Consider the following 18,441-nt stretch of genomic DNA (forward strand, 5'->3'; position numbering starts at 1 on the left):
CACGACCCCCCCCCCCCCCTGAAGCTTCTTCTTCACTTCACCTCCAAAACGAGACCCCTCCACGATTCTGCTTCATCTTCTCCAAACCGACCCCTGCTCTCTTCATCAACCACAGACACCAACAGACCCCATAACCCTCTTCACTCATACCCCTTACCAGCCACGCCAGTCACTACCAAACCCACCGGAAAATCAGGCAACACCAAACAAAAAAAAAGCAAACAAAGCTAACCACGGCTGCTTGAAACTCGCCGGAAAAACGAGCTCCAGTAGCTCGTCAGATTAACGAGCTCTAGCCACAACAAACAGAACCAAACGACCCACAACAGCAGCACATCCTAAGCAGCCATACACACACACGCACAGTAAGGGGAAGGAACGAAATGGGCAAGCTTTTGAATGTATTCAACACTATTTTTTTAGTTTTCTTTGAGGAAGAAAAGTAAAAGGGAGGCAGGAGTTTCAGTTCGAGAGACACTTAAAAAGGCTCGACAAACCAGCCATTAAAAGCATCGAGATGGAGTTTCATTAAGCCGAGTTTGATTCCGGTGCGAGTTCGAGGTTCCGTTCGCGTCCTTTTCTGTTATTCGAGCTTCAAAATAGTCTTGTAAAGGTCTGTTTCTCACATTATTGCTTTGTTAAAGCATGATTCATGAATATACAATTTATTTATTTATTTTACTTTTTCCTTCTTATTTAGCTTCATGTAGATTGAAAATTTCTCTGTTAATTGTTAGATCCCTTTAGTGTTGGTTAAATCTATTAATTTCACGTTGGATTGATGCGAAGAGATTAATGAAATGTGATCCTAAACTTTCTGTGTCAATTTCACGTTGGATTTACTTGGTCAGTTTTGTTTTGTGAGAGGTCTTGAGAAGGGATGTACCAGTGTGTGGACATTGTGGATCATGAGTCATGACTCATTAATGAATAACAGTCTGGCTTGATTCGAAAAATCTATTGTTGGTATAAAAAAGAATTACGTAGTGTAAAAATTAATTCATAGCATTTTGTTTGGACTAGAAATTGGGAGTTGCAATTTAAATGAACCGTGTGATAATGGGTTTTGTATTAAGTATTACACGAATAATGAACATCGTAGTTTGCTTTAGGCGCATTAATTAAATGATTATCATGGATATGGGTACGGTTCCCGGGACATAGTCGTGATACCTAATTTCCAAATTCGGGGGTGCATTTCATGTAACCCGATCATAACAACTTCGAATAATAAAACCTTTTAAAATCAATTGAGGCATGCTATGACAAATAAAAGTCCTAAGTCTACGGCCCTTATAAAACTAGTTAGCTCTTATATAAAAAGGTTTGAGGTATGCCATAAATAGGTTAATTCATCCATGGCCCTCACAAATACGGCTATTGAAAATTGAATCATCGTAGTTGCTTTGGGCGCGTTATTTAAATAATTCATCATAACTACAGGCACAGTTCCCGTTACGTAGTTGTGATTTTTAGTTACAAAATAAGGGTGTACATTTCATGTGACCCAATTTCAATTCTCAACATGTATCGCGAACCGCGATTGCATTTCATGTAGCGTGGTTTAAAACGTGTTTTAAATAGCATTGAATCTTCCTAAAAGTGTTTTAAAATAATTAAAAGCGGTTGTAAAGTTAAAAATGCACCAATAGGTTTAAAATGTGTAATAAATCAGATAATAGGCCAATTATTAATAGTTTAAGCGACTGTGCTAGAATCACGGAACCCGGAAATGCCTAATACCTTCTCCCGGGTTAACAGAATTCCTTATCTAGAATTTTTTGTTCGCAGACTTATAAAGTAAAGTCAAAATGACACCAAATAAACTATTCCAAGTGGCGACTCAAAATATGAATAAAATAATTCCATTTCGAATAATGTCACTTAAATTGGAAAAACTCCCTTATATCCCTCTCGGGTGGTAAAAAGGAGGTGTGACAGCTCTAGAAATTCCACTGAGGTTCATAACCTAGAACTTCCGGTTCATGGTTCAAGAATTCGAGCTTAGAATAACTGTTATAATTGGCTTTTATTTATTATCTGATTTTTATTACATGTTTGGGCCTAATGTGCTAAATGCTGCTTTTTACCGCTTTAATGTTATTTGAATTGTATATAAACTGCTGCGAAACCCTTCTCTTCTCATCTTCGGGTTAGTGCACGCTGGCGTGACTTTTTTCTGTTAGTGTCATACCCTATTTTAGAAAGAGGTTCAGACAAGTTACAAAGCCGGATGGCCTTTTGGTTGGCGGTATGTACGAGTTGTCCGCTCGGGTAAGCCAGGTCTAGAATAATACACCCAGGTTTTAAACCTAGAATAACGCAGCCTTATGCCAGATCCTTAGTAGGAACGCTTGTTTGCATCATGTGCATTTGACTTTGGGGACTCAACACAGGGGTTGGGTCCGTCTAGGACAGGTTTACCCAAATTAAAAGACCATCCTGATGCATCTTACGTGCTACTTGCGCATCTGTTTGTTTCGGCTTGCATGTTGAACGGCTTCTAGAATAGGGAAAGAAAACCAAAAAAGAAAAAAGAGAGAAAAAACAGAAAATCAAAAAAAAAAGTGAGGTAGATATTTAGAAAATTTTGGAACTCTGCCGAAATTCTGAAAAAAGAAAAGTCATTTCAAAATGAGCCAAAATTTGTAAGTGTCATGTTTCCCTTGTTCTATCAAAACGACCGAACTACATGGGTATGATTCTTACTGGATGTGAGATACGTAGGCAAACCTCATCGGTTCCGGCCCCAATTTTCAAAAATCCAAAAATATTTTCCTTCACTTCTTTTTTTAGAAAGTCTTTCTTTGAGACCCCAATTTTCAAAAATCCAAAAATATTTGCATTACTTCCTTCTTTAGAAAAGTCTTTCTTTAAGAACCCAATTCTCAAAAATCCAAAAATATTTTCATTACTTCCTTCTTTAGAAAAGTCTTTCTTTAAGACCACAATTTTCAAAAAATCAAAAAACATTTTCCTTTAGTTCATTCTTTAGAAAGTCTTTCTTTTAGACCCCAATTTTAAATAAAAATACAAAAATATTTTCTTTTAATCTCTCTCAAAATCCAAAAATATTTTCATTCTTCTTTCAAAAATTGAAAAGAAAATTTAAGATTCAAAAATATTTTCTTTTTTTTTTCTTTAAAAGTGTTTCTTTCATAAATCCCAAAATAAAAGTCTAAAAATCCAAAAATAGTTTTTTTTCTTCTTTAGAAGTTTTTCTTTCGAAATTTCCAGAAAAAAAAAAGAAAAAAGAAAAAGAAGTTAAAAAAAATTTCTCTTCTATAGATGTCTTTCTTTTCAAAAATTCTTTTTAAAAAAAACAAATAAATCGAAATCCAAAAATATTTTCTTTCTTCTTTGTAAGTATTTCTTTCGAAAAAAAACAAATTTCAAAATCCAAAAAAAGAGTTAGTTATTTGCTTTATTCCTGATCTTCCCGAACTACGCAAGATCTGATTCATGTTCCCATATGATACGTAGGCAACCCACATCAGGTTCGATCAACCATTGAAAAGAAAAATGAAAAAAAAATGAAAAAACAAAATTGAAAAAATATTGATAATAATAATGACTGACTGAGTCCATTCTAACGTGTGTTTTGCTTTGAATTGTGAAGAAAGTTTGAGGTGGTTGGTTTGTGGTAAGCGCTCAACACAAGATCCAAGAAAAAATGATAACTGACATCGAAGCTGTTACAAGTGCTCAAGAGACTCAGGGTCAAAGGGTTCAACAAGAGTCTATTGTGGTTGACGAAAATAGAATATTGAAACAGCAAATGAAAAAAATGTGCCAAACATGGGCCAATGGCCAAGGACAGCCTTGTCATGAGTCACAATTTGCTACCCGGCAAGAGCAGTATAACTCTCCTGAGTACCACTCGTACTTGTTTGATCTTCCTACAAACATTGAGAAGTCTGCTCGAAAGATAGCACAGGAAGAAATGACCCAAAGAGTGAAAAGCTTAGAACAACAGTTGAAAAACATGTAAGGGTTGTCAGGTCAGAAGAGTATTTCCTTCAAGGATCTATATATGTTCCCCGATGTCCACTTGCCTCCTGGTTTCAAGACTCCCAAATTTGAAAAGTATGATGGACATGGAAACCCATAACCCACCTGAAAAGGTATTGCAATCAACTAAGTGGTGCGGGAAAAAATGAAGAATTGCTAATAGCTTATTTTGGGGAAAGCCTTACGGGAGTAGAATCCGAATGGTTTTTGGATCAAGACATATCTCGCAGGTACATCTAGGATGACATGGCATATGCCTTTGTCAAACAGTTCCAATACAACATCTACATCGCCCCAGACCGCAATTCCCTTTCAAACCTGAAAAAGAAACCAACTGAAAGTTTCAGGGAATATGCCATTAAATGGAGAGAGCAAGCAGCTAGAGTTAAGACACTCATGGATGACCACAAGTTAATCATTGTCTTCCTTCAGGCTCAAGAGCTCGATTACTTTCAAAACATGATGCATGCAGTGGGTAAATCCTTCTCGGAAACAATCAAAATGGGGGAAATGATTGAGAATGGTCTTAAGGCAGGCACAATTATAAGTCATTTAGTTCTCAAAGCCGCAACTCAGGATGTCCTGATTGAATCTAATAATTTTAGTGACACAAATGAGAAGGATGAAGAAATCATGATGACATCAGGGTCGATAAGAGGTCCTAGGAGAGCATCTCGAAGGTATGACCAGCCTCGTCCGTTTTCCGATGATGCTCCTGAGCACTACTATCCACCTCAAAACTCACAATACTCTATTGCTCCACCTCAGTATGTTGTCCGGCCACCAAAACACCCCAAAAGGCAAGCACGAGCATCACAAAATCTCCACCAGCCTCCATAAAATTTTCAGGTGCCCTATAACCCACATCCAGGCCAGAGGTATAAAGGGGAACAAAAGTTGAAAAATAATTTTACGCCAATAGGAGAGTCATGTGCAAGCTTATTTGAGAAGTTAAAGCATTAACACATGATTGCACCTATTTCTCCAAATCATATGGACCCACGTGCAAGAAGCTTTGACACTTCTAAAAGGTGTGAATACCATTTCAATGCCCAATGGCACAATGTTGAAAGTTTGTCGGGATTTGAAAAGAGAAATAGAAAGGATGATCTAGGAAAACCTGAAAAGTCACCCTCTCCTTACTTGCCGACTGAAATTGGAGAAGGTCATGGTGATTTTGATGAGCAAATTTGTGGCTAAATGTCAAGCTTAGAAATTGAAAAGTCACCCTCTCCTTACTAGAAAGGAATCTTGGTAGCTTGTTTTGATGTTCTTTCTACTATCTAGGTTATTTCAGGGTTGTCATCCAGATTTTATTTGTTTTATTGAGTCAAACCCTTCTATCCCCCCATTCTAATTGTGTGAGTCTTGTCTGTCTGTTCTGTTGCTTTATCCGGGTTATTTTAAGGTTGTAACTCAGATTTTAGGTTGTTTGTCTTGTTGTCAGACGCTTTCAACCTTTACTCATTGAAATATAGTTTGTCCTTTTGTGTCATTCTGTTCTTAGTTCTTTTCTCGCTAGTTCTAATGACATGACATGCATGCGAAAATTTTGGCCAGATCATAGAAACTGATTTAATCTGGAATTGGATAACTGGAAAAAACACTTTTGAGGATGAATAAAGAGTTGAAATACTTTGGAATTAAGTTCGAGTAAAATTCACCTTCAAATCATTGTGAAGATCGGGCTTGGGGATGTTTAATCAATTAAAGTTTGTTGGAAAGTTTGACATTAAGGGATGGAAAGTGTCTTGTGACCACGACACACCAAGAATACAGACATGTTCGTCAATACTATGATCGGGAAAAGATACTATATTTGGCGTTCTCGAGGTTGGGAGGCCCTTTTTCTGCTACCCAAACACTTTATACCCTTTGAGCCCGTGTTATTTTCTTTAACCACCCTCTTTTGAAATCAAGTTTAGAGTCAAAAGTCGAAAAAAATGATGAAAAAAAAATGAAATAACAATAAAACTCCATACCTCAAGAGTACAAATTGGGGCAGCTCTTTGAAAGTTCAAGTGAAAAAAAAAAGAAAAAAAAAAAAGAAAAGTCCATGTTCCAAGAGTATAAACTGGGTCAATTCTTAGAAAGTTCAAGTGAAAACAAATAAGAAAAAAAAAAGAGAACTGTCGAAGGTCCATGCCCTCAGAAGACAGAAGTTGGGGCAAACAAAAAAAAGAAAAAAAAGAAAAAGAAAAAAGAGAAACAGAAAGAAAGATGAAAAATAGTTTAGGTCAGATGTTTGAACTACGTTAGACATGATTCCTTTAAAAGGATACGTAGGCAGCCTCACGGTTCGGTCCAACCAAATAATAATTCAAAAAAAAGTTCCAAAAAATCCCCAATAGCTGAAATTGGGGCAAAGATTTTATTTCGCTTTTGAAAGAGTCAATTCCAAGAGTTGTAAGTCTACAACCCCCTTTATTTTGAGTCTATTTTGAGCCTCCATAACGTCCTTTCTTTCTAATCCTATCCAAAATCCTTCCAAATAAAGACCTCCCGATATGCCTTCAAGAATGCCAAGAGAAGCATGCAATAAGTAATGGTTGTCATGCGACATAGAACACTGTCAAGATGCTCGCACAAGAAAAGTGACAGAAAAAGAAAAAATAAAAAAATGAGAGAGTCTTACTAGTGAAAACCTTCACAGGCACTGTAAGGTGACGGTAAGCAGAGATGAATAAATGAGAGATACTTGTTAGTGAAAACACCTCAGGGCACCACTAGTCAAAAGTGAGTCGAGAAGCTGATGCAAAGAATTTGGACGAACAAGCCTAACTTCAAAGCTCATAAGAATGGCAAAAGGAAAGATTGGATTAGTTTAATAGATCAGGTCGTTGAGTCCAAAATGCATGTCATGACCATTAAGACTAGTTAATAAAATAAATGAAAAAAAAGGAAAAAAAACTCTTCTTTTTGTCCTTCCGACAGGAGCATTTCTTGTTAATACTTGTTTCTTTGCATCATTTGTGTCATTCACTCTGAGTCAGTCATTGTCAAAACAAGCAAGAAAAGATTCCAAAATCTGTACCAGCTTTTCAGTTGCATAAAGTAAATTTGGCCAGCACTCAGTTGTTATTGTCAATATACCTTGAGGATTCATGCAAAGGCTTCACTAAAAAGACTCTTGTCAGCTTACTTGGTGCAAGAAAGATAACTGGTGATTCTCTCTGACAGACAAATTGCTCAAAAAGCAGGAAGTCATTCAAGATATCGGAAAAGGTCACCTGAGCAAAGATCTCCAGTTAGTATAAGGTTGTTTGAGCTGCAAATAGATTGTAATGGGTGTGAAACAATCAGAGTTGGTGCAGAACAAAAGTCTCTTGAGATCGACTCAAGATAATTGAGCAAAAGCCAAGCTACTCAAGACTCAAGGCCAAAACCGACCACCATTTTCAAAACTGACAAAATTTTCTTTGAATGAAACAAGAACAAAGCAGTGCAAGGACAATGATCAAAAAAAGAGGAAAAAAATAAGAAAAAAACAACAAAACAAAAAAAAAAGCGAAGAAAAAGAAAAGAAGAGAAGAGCCGACAAAGGAAAGTTTCTCAAATCTTTGTCTTTATTTGTCTTGCTATTATGCATTAAATCTTGCCATTGATCTTCACATTTTTTTCCTCCTAGGATAAAAGGTCCTAGTCTGATGGATTTTCCCTCCAATCAAAATCTTAGTCTAATGAATCTTTCTCTTAAGATAGAAGACCTAGTCTGATGAACTTTCTCCTAGGATAGAAATCTTAGTCTGATGAGTCTTTCTCCTAAGATACCAAAAAAAAAAGACCTAGTCTGATGAACTTTCTCCTAGTATCAAAATCTTAGTCTGATAAATTTCTCCTAAGATAAGAAACCTAGTCTGATAAATTTTTCTCCTAGGATAGAAATCTTAATCTGATGAATCTTCTCCTAAGATAGAAAATCTAGTCTGATGAACATTCTCCTATGATAGAAATCTTAGTCTGATGAATCTTTCTCCTAAGATAACAAAAATGGACCTAGTCTGATGAATTTTCTCCTAGGATCAAAATCTTAGTCTGATGATGTTTTCTCCTAAGATAGAAGACCTAGTCTGATGAACTTTCTCCTATGATAGAAATCTTAGTCTGATGAATCTTTCTCCTAAGATTCCAAAAAAAAAAGAAGAAGAAGAAGAAGAAAAGAGACCTAGTCTGATGAACTTTCTCCTAGGATCAAAATCATAGTCTGATGAATTGTTCTCCTAAGATAGAAGACCTAGTTTGGATGAATCTTTCTCCTAGGATAACAAAAAGGGGGACCTAGTCTGATGCACTTTCTCCTAGGATAGATGTCTTAGTCTGATGAATTTTTCTCCTAAGATATAAAAGCCTAGTCTGATGAATTTGCTCCTAGAAAATAAAAAGAAAAAAATGATGATTTTCTCAAAAGAATGATAATGATTTTTCTTCCAAAAAAAAAAAGAAAAAAAATCCTTCTTGGTTCATTTTAGCATAGGTACACAATTCAGTAGTCTCACTTTCCAACATAGGGTCCCACTCCCTAGCTGATGCCAGCATAACCTGGTAATTTTTTCCAACATAGGGTCCCAATTCCTAGTTGATTTCATTTTAGATATAGGATCTTCACTCCCTAATCTCTTTTTCCCAAGGATACACAATCCTAATTTTTATTGCTTTCAATAAAGAAGTAGTTTAGATTTTTACTATAACTTACAAAAGTGTCCTAATAAAAACTGGGGCAGAATAATTTCGTTTTGTTTGTTTTCTTTGGTGCCTAAATAGGTTTCCACCATGAGGCACAGTGTTCGAGACGAACAAAAGAAGAAGTCTAAATCTAGAATAAAAGAAAAAAAGAAGAAAAGAAAAAGAAGTGAACTCGAAGTGCAAAAGTAGAGAAAAGCTGTGGAATGCTCAAGACGTGATTGAAGTCACAAGCTCTGCATGTCCGGTCTTGATCCGAAGAAGCCATGAAAGAATAAACAAGCCCCTGCAGCTAACAAGCATCAAGATTCAGATCAGAGTCCGTATGAAGAACCAACCAAGACTCAAGATCAAGCTTCAGAAGACTCATAGATAGGAATCTTGCAACTCGTAGCTGATATGTCTAGTCAGTCTTTTTCATTTTGATTTTGATGTAATAACAGGACCACGGATTGGAGCCTCGAAGGAACCTCACTCGACTCTCGAACTCATCACTCCATTATCCTTCTATAACTACACCGACCTGATTCCTTTATAGCCAAGGATATGTAGGCAACTTCCGAACCAAGGTTCGGTCAAACATTTTCAAAATGCTTCCAAATGGAGTTTCAAACGGGCAAACATTGCTCGTAATTGTTCACTTTATCTTTGCCCGAAAACTCTTCATGTTTTCGAGCAAAGAGAGTCAGCTGTGAGCACCTAATTTTTGCCATACATGAAAATAACTCCTAAAAATAGACCAAAAATAATTTTAAATAATTTTTAGGAGTTTTTCTTTATTTAATTGCATTTCATGCATTTTTAATATATTTTTAATCTTTTATTAAAATTATAAAAAATGTCAAAAATACCATGCATTGCATTTAGGTTTTATTTTTATATTTTAGGATTAATTAGTTAATTATTTGTGTTATTAAAAATAAAAATCACAAAAAATGGCTCATCTTACATTTTTTCCTTTTAATTTTTAGATTATTGATTTTTCTCTTTTGATTTAGAATCAAGTAATTTTTATAATTATTACAATTATATAATTAGTTAGTTTTTTAATTTGGATTAATTTATGATTTTTAATTAAAGAAGAAGAAAAAGAAAACAAAGGAAAAAAGGAATAAAAGAGGTAATTGAAAAAAGGGTTTTAATATGAATTTGGGTTAATTCTTTGTACCAAATTGGCCCAATTATTTTCCAAAGCTAATCCAAGCCCAAATTCGAACCAACCCCAGCCCAAATACACTTGAATCCATCAGCCCAAAACCCATCCTCTTTCAATTAAAACCCTAGACCTATGGCTAAAAAAGCTTACACTCTATCAGATCCCTAGTAGCTGAAATACACAAAATAATAACGCCTAGGGACAAAAGAGGCTGACAATCAGCACCACAATACACGACCACCCCCTTGAAGCTTCTTCTTCACTTCACCTCCAAAACGAGACCCATCCACGATTCTGCTTCATCTTCTCCAAAACGACCCATGCTCTCTTCATCAACCACAGACACCAACAGACCCATAACCCTCTTCACTCACACCCCTCACCAGCCACGCCAGTCACTACCAAACCCGCCGGAAAATCCAGCAACACCAAACAAAAAAAAGAGCAAACAAAGATAACCACGGCTGCCTGAAACTCGCTGGACAAATGAGATCCAGCAGTTCGCCGGATTAACGAGCTCCAGCCGCGACAAACAGAACCAAATGACCCACAACAGCAGCACACCCTAAGAAACCATACACACATACGCACAGTAAGGGGAGGGAACGAAATGGGCAAGCTTTTGACTATCTTCAACACTGTTTTTTGAGTTTTCTTTGAGGAAGAAAAGTAAAGGGGAGGCAGGAGTTTCAGTTCGAGAGACACTTAAAAAGGCTCGACAAACCTGCCATTAAAAGCATCGAGATAGAGTTTCGTTACGCCGAGTTTGATTCCGGTGCGAGTTCGAGGTTCCGTTCGCGTCCTTGTCTGTTATTCGAGCTTCAAAATAGTCTTGCAAAGGTCCGTTTCTCACATTATTGCTCTGTTAAAGCATGATTCATGAATATATATTTTATTTATTTTACTTTTTCTTTCTTATTTAGCTTCATGTAGATTGAAAATTTTCTCCGTTAATTGTTAGATCCCTTTAGTGTTGGTTAAGTCTGTTAATTTCACGTTGTATTGACATGAAGAGATTAATGAAAACGTGATCCTAAACTTTCTGTGCCAATTTCATGTTGGATTCACTTGGACAGTTTTGTTTTGTGAGAGGTCTTGAGAAAGGATGTACCAGTGTGTGGACATTGTGGATCATGAGTCATGACTCATTAATGAATAATATTCTGGCTTGATTCGTAGAATCTATTGTTGGTCCAAAAAAGAATTATGTAGTGTCAAAATTAATTCGTAGCATTTTGTTTGGACTAGAAATTAGGAGTTGCAATTTAAATGGACCGTGTGATAATGGGTTTTGTATTAAGTATTACATGAATAATGAACATCGTAGTTTGCTTTAGGCACGTTAATTAAATGATTATCATGGCTTTGGGTACGGTTCCCGTGACATAGTCATGATACCTAATTCCCAAATTTGGGGGTGCATTTCATATTACCCGATCATAACAACTTTGAATAATAAAATCCTTTGAAATCAATTGAGGCGTGCCATACCAAATAAAACCTCTAAGTCCATGGCCCTCATAAAACTAGTTAGCTCTTATATAAAAAGGTTTGAGGTGTGCCATAAATAAGTTAATTCATCCACTTTACAAATGTTGCTATTGAAAATTGAATCGTCGTAGTTACTTTGGGCGCGTTATTTAAATAATTCATCATAACTAGGGGTACGGTTCCCATTACGTAGTTGGGATTTTTAGTTACAAAATCGGGGTGTACATTTCATGTGACCCAATTTCAATTCTCAACAATGTTAAATAGAATGTATCACGAACCGCGGGTGCATTTCATGTAGCGTGGTTTAAGACGTGTTTTAAATAGCATTGAATCTTCCTAAAAGCGTTTTAAAATAATTAAAAGTGGTTGTAAAGTTAAAAATGCACAATAGATTTAAAATGTGTAATAAATCAGATAATAGGTCAATTATTAATAATTTAAGCGATCGCGCTAGAACCACAAAACGCGAGAATGCCTAACACCTTCTCCCGAGTTAAAAGAAGTCCTTATCTAGAAATTCTGGTTCGCAGACTCATAAAGTAAAGTCAAAATTTCCTCGATTTGGGATTTTAAAATAAACCGGTGACTTGGGACACCAAATAAATATGAATAAAATAATCCCATTTCAAATAATGTCACTTAAATTGGAAAAACTCCATTATATCCCTCTCGGGTGGTAAAAATGAGGTGTGACAGATGTATTTCTTGCTGTGACAGATGTATTTCTTGCAGACCTGTCGGGTATGCCACCGGACAGGGATATTGATTTTGGTATTGATCTAGTGTCGGGCACTAAGCCCATTTATATTCCACTGTATCGTATGGCACCAGTAGAGTTGAAGGATTTAAATGAGCTCTTCAAGAACTTTTTGATAAGGGGTTTATTCAGCCTAGTGTATCGCCTTGGGGTGCGCCTGTCCTATTTGTGAAAAAGAAGGATCGCACGATAAGGATGTGCATTGATTACAGGCAGTTGAACAAGGTTACAATTAAGAATAAGTATCCCTAATCCCCTACCTCTCATTGATGATTTGTTTGACTAGCTTTAGGGAGCGAGAGGGTTCTCCAAGATTGATCTCCGTTCAGGTTATCACCAGTTAAAGATCAGGGACTCGGATATTCTTAAGACAACTTTTAGGACCCGATATAGTCATTATGAGTTCCTGGTTGTCACACCTCCTTTTTGCGCGCCCGCCCTCGAAGGGCTAAAATGCGCGAGGGGAGTTTTTCCAATTTAAGTGACAATATTCGAAATGGGATTATTTATTTAATTCAGAATCGCCACTTGGGAAAGGTTTGGCTTTTGGTGTCCCAAGTCACCGGTTTATCTTGAATCCCAAATCGAGGAAAATATTCGACTTTTCCAAATGAAGTCTGCGAACCAGAAATTCTAAGTAAGGAATTCTGTTGACCCGAGGGAAGGTGTTAGGCACCCTCGAATCCCGTGGTTCTAGCACGGTCGCTTAAATTGTTATAATGGCTAAATATCTGATTTAAATACATGTTGTGACTTATGTGCTTAAGTTTAAACCGCTTTTATTATCATCATTTTTTTTATAGAATTGTAACGTCGTGAAAATGCATCTCGAACCACGTCGCAATCAATGCACCCGTAGTTGTTGACCATTTTGACTCCGTTGAGATTTGGATTCGGGTCACATCAATGTGCACCCGAGTTTAAGAATGTAATTTAATTAAGTCGCGCCTAAAGAGTCTAGCGCATTATTATTTTGTAGGAAGCCATGAAATTCACTAAATGGCCTATCCTGAATTCTAAATATTTATTATGATTATTTATTGAGGGCCCCGCAATTTTGCATTTTTATTTGGCGAGGCTCGTCTCTATTTAGAAAGGATATCCTAAAGTGGCAACATTTCTAATACATTTGTCTCTAAAACTAGAAGAAAAAGGTACATGTTGCTTTGGCCTAATCCGGATTTTTATGATTAATTATTTACAAAGTTAAGAAAACATTATATTTTAATGGAAAAAATGCTTTAATTTGACAAGGAAATCACATACGAGCTAACGAAATACAACACTTAATCTGAACAAACATTTTTAAGTCGAATTTAGATTAACTTGCTTAAACAGGGTTAGTAGAATTCCTTATTAAAGAATGTTACCGATGATATTCAAAGCTAGTCCTATAAACTACCTAAAGAAGTCGAAACTGGGTGATTCAAAATTGTATTGTATTTGGCTAGATTTAACAGCCATTGGCCCCTACTTATTCAAAGCATGCTGAAAGAGTGAGTTCAATTCTAACAATCATATTGAATAGTTTCACGTTCCATGAACTGTATTTACATCCTGTATGCTTCTAAATGAATCAAATACCACAGTTTCAGATCAACATAAACATTAATTAAGTACAAACTTACTAATGTATTCTCTATTAGGCTACAAATTAAAGGATTTATACAACTTTAACAATATTCGCAAAGCTGTAAGTAAAGCCACAGATGATTAAAGGTTCTTCAGATCTTTCATTTCAATTTCATTTCGACATCAGTTACATCAGACAGATTCGAAGTGTGTACCTGAGAAGATGCTTACAATGAAGAAAGCAAGAGAGTCAGTTGAGCAATAGTGCAAGCGAAACAGCAGCAGTAACAGATAACAGCAGCAGGACAAGTTCCGGTGCAAGATACAATTATAGACGAGGAAAAAAGTGGAAAATGACAGCAGTAGGCAGTGAAGCATAAACAAAACTCCAGGCAGACCAACTCAAAGGAAACTAAGCACGAAAATACCACCAGAAATCTCAATTGAGACTTGGAAGAATCAGTACAACCCAACAGGTTGACAGCAAATGAAACCCAAACAGAAAACAGTTTTTTCCTGAAATTTCTGTATATTCCCTGTTTCTTGTTCACTCTCTATCTGTGTATATAGCTTCTCTCAATGTGTCTGTATGTGCCCTTTTATGATATCCCTCTCACTATCTCTTTTCTTCTTAAACAAAAGAGTGCCAATTTTCAGTCTTGAAATCTATCTGAGTTATCAAAAGAACTCCTCTCAGTTTTTCTTTCTTTTCGAACTTCAGCCCTCAATGATCCAGTATGAATCCCCTCTCTCTGTGTTAACAATTTCCCTGTGTCTGTATCTCTATCTCTCTGTCTCTTATGTCTGTATCCATCCATTTCTCTTCTCAAATCCCCCCTTTTATAAGCCTCCCATCACCCCTTTAACAGCCTGTTTTACACAAATCAGAACATCCTCCCATGTGCTCTCTTATTTTCAGATTCCACTTACTATTTAAATAGGAACAAACTCCCATGATATTCCCTGGCAGACTTACCTTTTAAGTGAGGTTTAATATTTCTAAACTAAAGCAGGATATGGGCAGCAGGGTATAATCTGACAGCATATGCTGTCAAACTATTTTAAATGTAACAAAGGCCTTTATGCCCATGTTTTGCACAAGTGCACATGTTGTGAACAAGTGCACATGCCCTCCAATTCTGACTGCAACTAAACAAAACCAATCCTTTTATATTTTTGATTCAGATTAACAACTATAAGTAGCTAAATTCAATTCCTAACTGATTCAGACAATGCTTAACAGAAGCAGATCGATTTGTTTATTGTTCAAACATCTGAAACTAATTGACGACACATGTCGACTCGACTATATTAGTTATAACACATACAATCGAAACCAAAATCAGACATTTACCAGTATAGGACACATGATTCGAATTGTATTGACTAAGCAGAATTGTACCCGAGGAATCCGTTGATCAGTTCAAATTTGAAATTCAACTAATTGCACAACAAATACATACATACACATTATCAGAACAAGTAGAAGAAGAAACTCAATCAAACAACAAAGGTTCAGGCAAGGTGGACAGGACACAGTTGATAAAACTCAAAACACAAATTTCACAAAACATGAACAGCCTTTAGAACAATCACATGGACTAAAACAAATAAAGAAAAGAAAGCAAAACTCACCATAAAACCCGAAAAATCAAAAGACCCTAGCTTGGACTCGAACAGACCTTTCTTAAGGCTGAACGGACTTTAATCGAAGTGTTTCTCAGATGAGAAACACTTCGATTAAGGTCCATTAGACCTTAATCTCTTCGGCTTGAACAAGATACGGACCAGTGACGAGGAACCCTAAGGTTCCAAAAATCAGATCTGGGATTCATGCTTCCCTGGTCAGATTCGGACCAAACCAAGCATGGTTTGGTTACGAGAGGGGTCTGGGGACTATCTGGTGTGAAGCTGGGGTGCATCGGTGTGGGTCGAGTTTTTTGCTCGAATCTTCTTTTGAAGATTCGAGAACCTCAGGGATGATTCGAACTGAATGGCCAACAGATCCATGTTCAGGGTGTCAAGGTGGTTTTAGGGTGTTAAGGTGAAGGTCATCGGCGTTCATGTCGCCGGTATTAACGGCGAGGGATAAGGGGGCGACTAGGGTTTCGTGGGGAAGGAGATGAAGACGAAAGCCGGGGTATTGGATAGGGGGGCAGGGTATGGTTGGAAGGTTATATATGGGATGGGTGGGTTGATCTCAGCCGTTGGATGAGGCGAGATGGAAGGCCCAGATCTTTCATATGATGGGGAAACGGTGTCGTTTCCCATGCCAGGGTTTGGGTTGGTTTGGGTAAGGAGGGTCGGGTCTGTTGATGGGTTCGGGGTGAGAGATCTTGGCCGTTGATCTTTCAGAGATCAACGGCTCAGATCAGCCTGGATTAAAACGGCGTCGTTTGGACATTCTTGAAGTAGGCTGGTCACGGACCGGGCAAGCATGGGTTTTGGGCTTAGTTTGTTTGGGCCAATTTGTTTAAAATCGGACTGGCCCAAGTCCGAAAAAAAAATTTCTTTTATTATTATTTTATTTTCTTCTTTATTTTAAAAACCTAAGTAAATCAAATTAAAATTAAATAAACACTTAATACAATTATTTGCACACACATATTAAAATATTTAAAACAGGTAAAATCAAACAAGAACAAAATCACGGGCGAAGATGCCTATTTATGATTTTCTATTTAACGAACGGATCCCGGTTCAAATTGCGCAGGACACATACATTTTTTTGTATTTTGCTTTAATAAAAATAAAATGGGCAAAAATTATAAATAATTAACAAAGTGCCATGTAGAATCCAAAAGATTGTACAATAGGACCATTTGTTATTATTTTTATTTCTTTTTGGAGCGATTGTCGCGTAAAGCAAAAATCACGTGCTCACAGCTGCCCCTCTTTGTTCGGAAACACGAAGGGTTTTCGTGCAAAGATAAAGTGAGCGGATATGAACAATTTTTTGCCTATTGGACTACTCCGTGTGAAGCATGTTTTTGAAATATTTGACCGAATCTTGCTTCAAAGATTTCCTACATATCCTAGGCTAAACAGGAATCAGGTCAATGTAGTTCGGGAAGCTTCGGTAGCTGGGACTACCAGGGGATTGCAATGCTTGTTGTTCCTGTTGTTGCTGTTGTCACCTGCTTTACTGACTGCCTTATTACAACCAAAGAAAAATTGAAACTGAACTAAACGCTTATATGCATGTCAACTGCTAGTTACAAGATTCCTATCTATGATTATTTTGCGACTTGATCTTGGGTCTTAGCTGATTCTGCTTGTAGACTCCGATCTGAATCTTGATGCTTGCAAGTTGTAGGTGCTTGTTTAACCTCTGGGATGCTGAGTGAGGCGTGACTGGCAGAGTTCTGAATCTTAATCAAATGTTGGAGTCGATCCGCCTTCCATTTACTCCGATATCTCGGGACATCTTCTTTTTGTCTTTTTCTCCTATGATTCTGAGTTGAGACTCACTTCGTGGGTCATTTCGATCCGTGCGGCTAGAGGTTAGACCTGCGGGAGAAAACAAACGAACAAAATTTTCTGCCCCAGTTTCACTAGGAAAATTTCGTTAATTATTCGCCAGGAAGTTCATAAAATTGAGGAAGGAAGATAAAAATGCTCAGTTCAGGGTTGGAGCCCTGATACCAACTAGCTGGGGAGAAGTTTAGTTTTAGAGTTGAAACTCTAATGCTGACCGACTGGGGAGAAGTTCAGCTTAGGGTTTAAAACCCTAATGCTGATTGCAAGAAAAAGCTCAGTATAGGGTTTAAAACCTTAATGCTGGCTGAATGGAAAAATTCAGTTTAGGGTTTAAAACCCTAATGCTGATTAAAGGAAAATGTCAGTTTAGGGTTTAAAACCCTAATGTTGACTACATGGAAAAGCTCAGTTTAGGGTTTAAAACCCTAATGCTGGCTGAATGGAAAAAGTTCAGTTTAGGGTTTAAAACCCTAATGCTGACTAAAAGAAAATTCAGTTTAGGGTTTAAAACCCTAATGCTGATTAAAGGAAAAAGGTCAGTTTAGGGTTTAAAACCCTAATGCTGACTGCATGAAAAAGCTCAGTTTAGGGTTTAAAACCCTAATGCTGGCTACATGGAAAAATTCAGTTTAGGGTTTAAAACCCTAATGCTGGCTGAATGGAAAAAGTTCAGTTTAGGGTTTAAAACCCTAATGCTGATTAAAGGAAAAGGTCAGTTTAGGGTTTAAAACCCTAATGCTGACTACATGGAAAAGCTCAGTTTATGGTTTAAAACCCTAATGTTGTCTGAATGGAAAAAGTTCAGTTTAGGGTTTAAAACCCTAATGCTGACTAAAAGAAAATTCAGTTTAAGGTTTAAAACCCTAATGCTGATTAAAGGAAAAAGGTCAGTTTAGGGTTTAAAACCCTAATGCTGACTGCATGAAAAAGCTCAGTTTAGGGTTTAAAACCCTAATGTTGGCTACATGGAAAAATTCAGTTTAGGGTTTAAAACCCTAATGCTGGCTGAATGGAAAAAGTTCAGTTTAGGGTTTAAAACCCTAATGCTGACTGAAAGAGAAAATTCAGTTTAGGGTTTAAAACTTTAATGTTGTTTGCATGGAAAAGCTTAGTTTAGGGTTTACAACCCTAATGTTGGCTGAAAGGAAAAAAGTTCAGTTTAGGGTTTAAAACCCTAATGCTGACTAAAGGAAAAATTCAGTTTAGGGTTTTAAAACCCTAATGCTGATTGCATGGAAAAGCTCAGTTTAGGGTTTAAAACCCTAATGCTGGCTGAATGGAAAAAAGTTCG

The 18,441-nt window shown here is 36.8% G+C and overlaps 1 long non-coding RNA gene across 1 annotated transcript; it reads left to right on the forward strand.

Moving 5' to 3' along the window:
• The first annotated feature begins 9,933 nt into the window (after positions 1–9,933).
• LOC142179510 (uncharacterized) lies at positions 9,934–14,337 on the forward strand. Its single transcript, XR_012707860.1, has 2 exons — positions 9,934–10,687; positions 13,858–14,337. It is a non-coding gene; the product is annotated as an uncharacterized LOC142179510 (long non-coding RNA).
• Positions 14,338–18,441: the final 4,104 nt, after the last annotated feature.

This window comes from Nicotiana tabacum, chromosome 3 (assembly GCF_000715075.1).
Source record: "Nicotiana tabacum cultivar K326 chromosome 3, ASM71507v2, whole genome shotgun sequence".
NCBI lineage: Eukaryota > Viridiplantae > Streptophyta > Magnoliopsida > Solanales > Solanaceae > Nicotiana > Nicotiana tabacum.